We start from the raw sequence: 8,363 nt of genomic DNA, 5'->3' as shown, positions 1-8,363 counted from the left end.
GCATTTTCACCTTATGTATGTTGGGCAGGACGAGAAGGTTACCTCATACATTACCAACTTGAAAGCATCTGAGATTCGGCATCCTGTGTTTGTACTTCTCTTCCTGCTTGGCTTTTATCTACAGCAGTGAGGTGCTGGGAAAATAAGCCTTGCCATCGAACTCCCAGAGCTTGTGAGTCTCTGGAGAGTATAATTAATGTCCTTTGAGACATTTACAAGTGAGGAGAGAAAGAGAGAAGTGTAAATTTACTCCTACTCTTTATTATTTCTGGACTCAAATGCTCTGTGTCCTGCTGGTTTTACTCAGAATCAAATGTCACTTCAAAACATCCTGGAATTATTGACAACTTCCAGATTGCTGAACAGGACTGTGGCAAATTCTCACTGGATGATCATGTCTGGATGGCATCCCGTCTCTCAGGGGGATTTGTGAACTGTACCCATAGCTTGGTTTTGTCTGAAGAAATAACTTATAAAAAAACTTTCCCTGTTGATACCAGGGTGTAAATGTAAGCACTGGTCAGCCTGTATATTCTTTCAATTTGCACGGAGTCAGGAGCTTATTTCTTTGCATGTCTGGTCCAAACCAGCATAGCAGCTGAAATGGTTCCTGCCTGGTGAAAGAATAATTGAATACAAATTAGTTTGTCTTTTGGAACATAGTTGATTTGGCTCCAATCTAATTTTGGGATTGAAAATCTCTTGCTCTGCCAGCCAAGTCACACAGGTTAGCAAGGGCTGCCTCTGCAAACTCAGTATGCAAATGCAAAGACAACCTCTGAGGCAAGAGCCCCAGCTTATTAGGAGTGCTCCTCCAGAACCTGCCCAATGCAGTTCCAGGGTCTAAAGAGTCCCTGATTCTCCTAAAATGAACATCTCCACGGTGTGGTTCAGCCTCCCGGAGTCAGAAAGAGTTTTGCTGGCTGTTAGGTGGTCCCAGGCTGGCTTGGATCTCAGCTTGGGCACTTTGTAGGTCTCTTGTAGGGTCACCTGTACTGGACACTTCGTAGCAGTAGCTGGCTCTGGCTGAATTCTAAAGCTTCTGTTTTCTGGCATCCCTCAAAACTCCATGGTAGAAACCAAGAAACAGTGTTTGAGAAGGTGTTTCAGTTCCTGCTCAATGCCTGGCACAGTTCTTTGTGTGTCTACCTTCTGCAACAGATTTCTTCCAGGTGGCGCAGGCAAATTCAAAGAGTTGAGTGTGTTGCTTTGTCTTGAAGGGTGGACATTGCTGCTGACTTTAAAATCTGAAGGGTGCAAATAGTGCTGTTTGTGAGAGGCTGCAATAATAGGACAGCTATGACAAAAACTGTGCTACAACAATTAGTTGGCTTTTTGACTTAAAATGTTATTTAAAATAAATACTTTTAAAAAATTATACTTTAAATTCTTAGTTTTATCACTGAGCGCCTGTTACAGGGCTGCCTCATTTATATCCTCCTACCTGCTAAGGTTTGGTAGCCAAAAGTCACTAAAGATGGATTTTCTGTGAAAATATGAGTATGGCTGTGAATTCTCCTTCTTTGGTCCGGATGGAGTTTTTCTATGGGATATACAAAGCCAGTTGGTCCTTCCATTATAGATTTTTTTTTTCTCCTGGTAAAGTACTAGTAGCTGTGCAAGTTGACGGTCTTCTGCTACTTTCTGTTGCCACTGAGGACACAAAAGGATTTGGGATATAAGGGAATGTGATAGGCTCTTCTATGCCAGGGTAATACTGATTAATGTTCAGAGCCAAGTACATGTCTCTTCTGACATTTTCAAGGACATTATATATATAATTTTTAGAATTCAGTGTACCTGTTTCCATTCCCATTTATTTGACTGTGGTCCTACAAATTTAGCTAGGACCAGAAATCCTCCAAGTTCAATAACAATACACAAATTTCATTACCCATATTCCCTTTTTGTCCCAGCCCAGCATTTAAAAAGTAAGCAAACAGTGAATTTCATTATAATGTAAAATACTGGAATTATTTCTGGACATAATGTTGAGACTTTAGGGACAGTAATTTTTTTTTTATTTTTGAAGTACTAGAAGCCTATTTAGGTCATAATTTCATCCGCAATGCTACTGACTCCTTGTAAAATATTTACAGGAAGACTCAGCTACTTTTTTTAGAGGAGTATTGTACTGTACAGTAGAGTGTGTTTGGTAGATGATAACCCAAACCACAGGGGTTCAGAATTTCTTTTTCTGTGTTTCTAGTGATGTTAGTGGATTTACATCTTAGTATGAACATAATGATTATTTGTTTGCATGAAAAATGAATTAATATTTTAGCTTTCAAAGAACAATAGCCTATAACCTGTTAATGAATTTCAGTACTTTGGTCAAGGGAAAATGAGGAGATAAAGTAATTCACAAGAGTACTTGGCCTGCTGAAATAAGTCAAATATTACAAACAAATCTCTGAATGATGATTCTCCCATAGAGAACAGCAACAGCAGATCTGAGAGCCAAATGACTGGACATTCAGGATCCTTTGTGGAAGGTCATATGTATAAGGAGACTGTTCTTTGGAAAATCACTGCCACAAATGAGTTACTCAGGGTACACAATGGTCTGCAGCACCAGAAACTTCCATCCGTGCCCACTGCCCAGTGTCCAGGATGTGACTTACATGTCTCAGTTTGCACACACAAAGCAAATGGGTGAGACTGGTGATTGCCTGTTCACTTCAGTGCAACACATTATGAGAAGGATGGATGTGGTATTTGATGCTTTTAATAATAAGAATGCTCTACAGCCTGTGACCTCAAAAGATTCTAAAAACTGCAACTTTCAAAACGATCAAATTAGTTCGGCATGTAGAATCCCCAAGGCACAGGTTTTTTTTTTCTTTTTTTTTTTTTCCTTGTGGCCAGGACTGCACTCCAGGTGTCTACAAAGGAACAAGTAATATAAAGAAGCATACAAGTATTGAAGGGAAAGGAGACCTGTTGCCTGCTACTTGCTACTTGTCCTGGGTAATAAAAGCACTACTTTGACCTGCTGTAAGAAGACCAAGTATAAGCTTCTTGAATCTCTTGATGGTTAAGTAAATTATGTGGATGTCTGTTTGCCTAGATAGGTTATTTAGAATTATATTGTGGATTTAATTTAAACTGATCTTCAAAGGGATATCAACAAATGGTTTCTTTTGCCAGGGGAAATCACCTTTTATTGTCTTTAAATGAGAATGGTAATTAGGAGGAAGTTTGGGTGAAAATTGTTTCTTGGTCTAGCATGTTACTTCACTATTCACAACATTACCAAAGGGAAATAGCCTTGTCCCTATCTAATCTGAACTCATCAACAAGTGCTCAAAAGCACATGTGGCTTGTTAGTAAAGCCTATAATTAAAAGGAGGAAGGGTAAGCCTTCTTAGGACTAGCATGTAATAGGATGGGAATAAAAGGGTTAGCTTTATCTCTTGCTTCAATAGCCAAATAGCTGAGTTCTCACCCAAAAGTGCTGTTCTCCTTGAAAGTGTTGTTTGCCCATGAAGTAGAAGAGAAAATTGAGGACTACAACCTGAACAGGTTAAGAAAAATGGTGCTGTGTTCTATGAAGCTGAGAAGCACATAGTGATGAAATACCAAGGTTGCTGTAGCCTTAAGTGGATGTTCATAACCAGCAACGTGGAACGGTAAGGGCCAGAATTTAACCTAAAACCTTAAAGTAATAGAATTTGTCAAAAACTTAGCAGTTAAATTTTGACAGCAGCTGAACACCTAAAGACAGGATCATCTAATGCCCTTGCATCTCCAAGATGTTTATCTTCCTTTTATACCTTAATAGTGTTGACTCTCATCCTTGCAGCCTTTTTAAGAAAAATTGCAAATGTCTGTATCCCATTTTAGGTGTATGTGGTACTTGTGTGCTGAAGATGATCCAAGGTGGCCTCTGTTGGTAGGACTTTGTGGGATAAAGAACCAATGCCTTTGGCTTAATTTAATATTTATCTTCTCAAACATCCCTTGTCTGTTTTCACAGCAGCATAATACATATATGTTAAGGAGGAAATGGGGTTTTAATAGTCTGTGGTTTTTAAAGTATGATTATACATAGGAGGAGAGAGGGGGGCAAGGTGGATTGCGGGCATTTTAACAGAGACTTACTTAGCTGTGTTTCTAAGTTGTTTTATCCTTCAAACACAATTCCTGTTCCTGTCAGCAGTGACTGTCTGAATCATACACAGAGGAGAAAAGGTGTTTGGATAGGTGTGGATTTCTACCAGAATGCAGTTTCTGAAACATTAGTGACATTCTTTAAGTGTGCGCACTCAGCATAACATATTCATTTATTGTTGCCTCCTCATTCTTTTAGCTAATTAAAGCAATTTATTGGGACTGAATATGCAACAAAGATAACTCTCAGAAGATTTTTTTTCTTTTTTTGTTCTGTCTTGATTTTGAATGTAGTCTGCAATTTTTTTCCCATATGCCATTCTGACTACTGGCACATGGTTTTTAATGTTATAATCCTGCACCCTGTTTCTTGAATGTCTTTGATTAAAGCTTTGTACTTTTCTGGTAATGGTTATTTCTGCAGATTTAATGAAAATAATAATGATACTAAAAAGAGAGTAATCCCTCCTCCCCAAAATAGCTTTCTCTCTACCTGATTCTTGTATTTGTTGAAAGAGATGTATTAGGAATTTTAATACACGTTGCTTCTAAACCCACACGTATCATAATAGCTGCATTATAGATAGCAGAAAATTTTGTGAATAGCTAATGATGTGGGAATTATGGTGGAGATATCTGAGGGTAATCCATGGGAGTTTGCAACACTAATAACTCAGCAGGAAGTATAAAAATCTCAGGTACATATTAACTATAGTACTTCAATAATTGTGCAATCAAGACATTTAATTGTTAATGGTACATTTTTTTTTGTCTTGCATCACCAGGTACTTGACACCCTGGAAAGCACACATAAATATAGAACGAGTAAGCAGATTTGCTTTATAGAGGCATCTTAATTCAGGTGGAAGTTTAGACTCATTTGTATTCTGCTTTTGTTGCTCTTGAAAATTGCTGGAGTACTCTGGATATAAGAGTTTTTGTTGTAAGATTGTGTATTGTAGGTGTTGCACTTTTATAATGTCACCTTGTCAGCATGTACCTGATCCAAAGAGGACTGGGAATATTGTTTACAGCTGTTGGGCCACATAATGAATGTCTGTAACTTAAGTCTGTGAAGTGATGCCACTTTACACTTGTCTGTCCAGAGTGGGTGCTGTGGTTGCTGAGCACTTTTGAGGAAGCAGCAGGCACTGCAGTGGGTCAGATCTACTGCCAGCAAGAGGCAGAAGACAATTTAATAATGATACTGTCCACACAGATTGGCCAGCTGGATGCTCCCAAAGCAAGTGGTAGAATCTTTGTACTTGAAAGAGAAAAACAGAACATGAGAACTTCAAATTGGGCACATCATTCCCTAGTAAAAACTTATGCAAATTAGAAACCTCTCATTAAACACAAGCTAGAAGGAGTAGCTTCCCCTTTTATTTGATCAGATTGTGTGGTTTTGATTGAAATAATTTCATTTTGTACTGAGGGTTTACCTTTTTATAAATTATGTTTAGTTAACTTAAATGTAATGTGAGATGTCTATCCTCAGTCCCTAGATAAAACTGGAATTATACTAGTTACAATTTGACAAATCTGACAAATCCCTGGTAATTGTTATCTTGGTTGAAATCTAATTAATAGTAGTATAGCATTACTGTCGTACCTCGTCTCAGAAATTTAATAGTCACTTGGTGACTTTCAGGCTGAAACTGCCTGGTAGGCATGCATGCTGCAGTGGTAGACTAGGAATATGCAAGTCCCAAACACCCAGCAATGGGCCCTTTGCTGTGACGTGCAACACTTCTAAGGAAGCTTCTCTTGCACAATGAGGCCTTGAAAAGAGGGTTTTTTCCTTAGGTCAGGGGGGAAAAAAGGGGGCTAATGAAATATCAGTGCACCCTTGGGAAGTATTTCTCTAGACTTTCTTTGCTTTAATTCTCTGCATGCGGCGTGTGTATAAATCGGAGAGACCTGGTTTATTTTTTCATTTTCTATTTCCAGATCCTCATGAAATGTATACTGTTCCATATGTTTGCAGGATTACACTTTGCTATGTTGTCTTAAGTTCCTTAGGCAGAATAAGCATCTAGTACTCTTCAGCTGAAGCTAAATTTTCCTACTGAATTTAGCTCTGTTTGTCAGAAAGAGAGTGGAAGGTTCAAGGGATAAAACATGATACAACTATTCAGTGAAAGGTCAGAATTTCAATTCTTTCGTTCTGAATTCTAAAATGAGTCTGAAACATGCATGCTGATCATCAAGTTCTCTACCAAAGCAATGGGGTTGACCTGAAATCATGCAGTATAGGGAAGAAAAAAGGAAGATGAACATTTGTCTGGGGTTTCTGATAACTCACACCATAAGGTCTAAAACAGTTCTAACCTATTTTCAGTGCAGGCAGTTGAAAGTTTTTGTTTGTAAAGGACTTCCTCAGCCAAAGAGACAAATTTTTGTATGGGGGAGTTACATTGCAAGCCCAGTGCAAAACAGTCTGGGTAGACTGTAGGAGAGCTCAGCTTTGGAATATGCATCTGAGATCAGAATAGAACCTGATCCACCTAGAAAGATTACTAAGGAAATAGTGAACAGCAAGAAGGGGCTTTCCTTCTCCAGAATCTGTTGCTGTCTCTGGCTGCTACTGGCTGGAAGTTTAGTTAGTGACTCATTTGTTACAGCTGACTGCTAGGAGTAAGCCTGTGACTTTCTGGATCTGTTTCAGGCTTGGATGTGCCCTTTGGGGTTCTTTCATTAAGGCAGTGTGGCAGAAAGGAATGCATCATGTTCCTATGCAATGAAGTCAAGACCACCTGGGAGCCATGGCAGCAACCACAGCACAGCATAATTGCAATACAATAAATAATACCTGGTAGAAAGTATATGGTCTCCCATGACTCTGTTGATCATTTCTCAGCTTATTAGTTGTTGCACATGCAGACTCTAATCGCTGCTACCACAATGTGGGTTTTTTGTTAGGTCACCTAATACTGAATGCAGTATGGGAAAGGCTGCCTGCTCTTTTGCCTTGTGTGCTGGCATTTTTTTGAGGCAATAGAAGTTGACTGGCGACAAGCAACCTCTGTTAATGCAGATGTCAAGTTGAGTGTTGGGATACTGTTAACCAAGGAAAATACTTTTCACTCTTTACATTAGATAGAAGATGGCATAGCATAATTACTCAGGAACACTAACTTTCCCTAAGCAGTTGCATCTGCCCCATTACCAGTTCAACCCATTTCAGATAGTAGCAGAAGCAGCAGCATCTTTGCAAAAAACTTAGTGAATTAGTTTTCATTTAAGTCCTGATAAACACCAGCCTGAAGTGAAACAGGAAGGGAGGAGATGAGAAATAAATAGTACAGCCACTTTGAAAATACCTGGCATTCTTAAAATATAGAAAACCAAAGAAAACAAGTCACGACCTACAGTCAAACCTAACTTGTCTCTAACACACATCTAGTTTGGAATTTCATCGTACTTCTGGTTGAGGAAAGAAAGACCAATTATCCCAGGAAAACATGGATTGCATTACATATGCATTCACTGCCAAAGGGAGAGAATGTCGATTACTTAACACAAAAGTGCTGAAGCCATTAGTACAGCCTTTTAAGAGTCGAAATAAACGTGTATTATATGCCAGTAAATCCCAGTGGACAGCACAACTGGTGTCATATTCCACAGTGGATCCATTAGCAACATAATGTCATCTAACCACAGGCCACGCTAATGGTTTAAATTAGAATGTGTGTGGATTTTTTAATTTATAAAAGACACTGCTGCCTGATTAGAATAACCCTCTTCAGCATAAAGCTGCTGATCTCGTGACACATCACTTCAAGCAATATCAATGTATGGGAAGGTGTGAAGCTAAGCTTTCTGAGTATGCAAGGACCAAGAGTTAAACAAAATCAAATGTGTCCATGCACTACTTTATGGCACATAAAAAAGGGCTGAGATGTCTTTAAAAACAACTGAGATCTAGTGTGAGGCAGGTGACAAAGGATGTACAATGGCAAGTTTGTGTAAATCCATTTTATAGCTGAAGATAATTGCCTCCACTATACGCTGGGCAACAGTGTCCCACTGACAGTAGTGGTGCTAATTGCTTGGGTAGAGAAATTGGCAATTGTGAAGGGTCTGATGGGGAAAAGTATCTGTGTAAAGCAAGACTTTAAAAATCAAAATGATGGCCTCAGCACAGAAAACAGAAGGACGTGTGAAATTGGGGACTGCTGTTCTTCTTTTTCATGATTGCTATAAATGCCTCTGCCAGAGGTATGGAGGCTACTGCTGCGGCTTCAAAC

The 8,363-nt window shown here is 39.0% G+C and overlaps 1 long non-coding RNA gene across 1 annotated transcript; it reads left to right on the top strand.

Annotated features, from left to right (window-relative positions):
• Positions 1-3,335: 3,335 nt before the first annotated feature.
• On the top strand, positions 3,336-6,938 carry LOC135299003 (uncharacterized). The gene is made up of 2 exons (XR_010361020.1): positions 3,336-3,632; positions 6,782-6,938. It is a non-coding gene; the product is annotated as an uncharacterized LOC135299003 (long non-coding RNA).
• Positions 6,939-8,363: the final 1,425 nt, after the last annotated feature.

Source organism: Passer domesticus, chromosome 4 (genome assembly GCF_036417665.1).
Source record: "Passer domesticus isolate bPasDom1 chromosome 4, bPasDom1.hap1, whole genome shotgun sequence".
Lineage (NCBI taxonomy): Eukaryota > Metazoa > Chordata > Aves > Passeriformes > Passeridae > Passer > Passer domesticus.
Note: the sequence above shows the minus strand (reverse complement) of the source record. Positions and strands in the feature narration are given on the sequence as shown.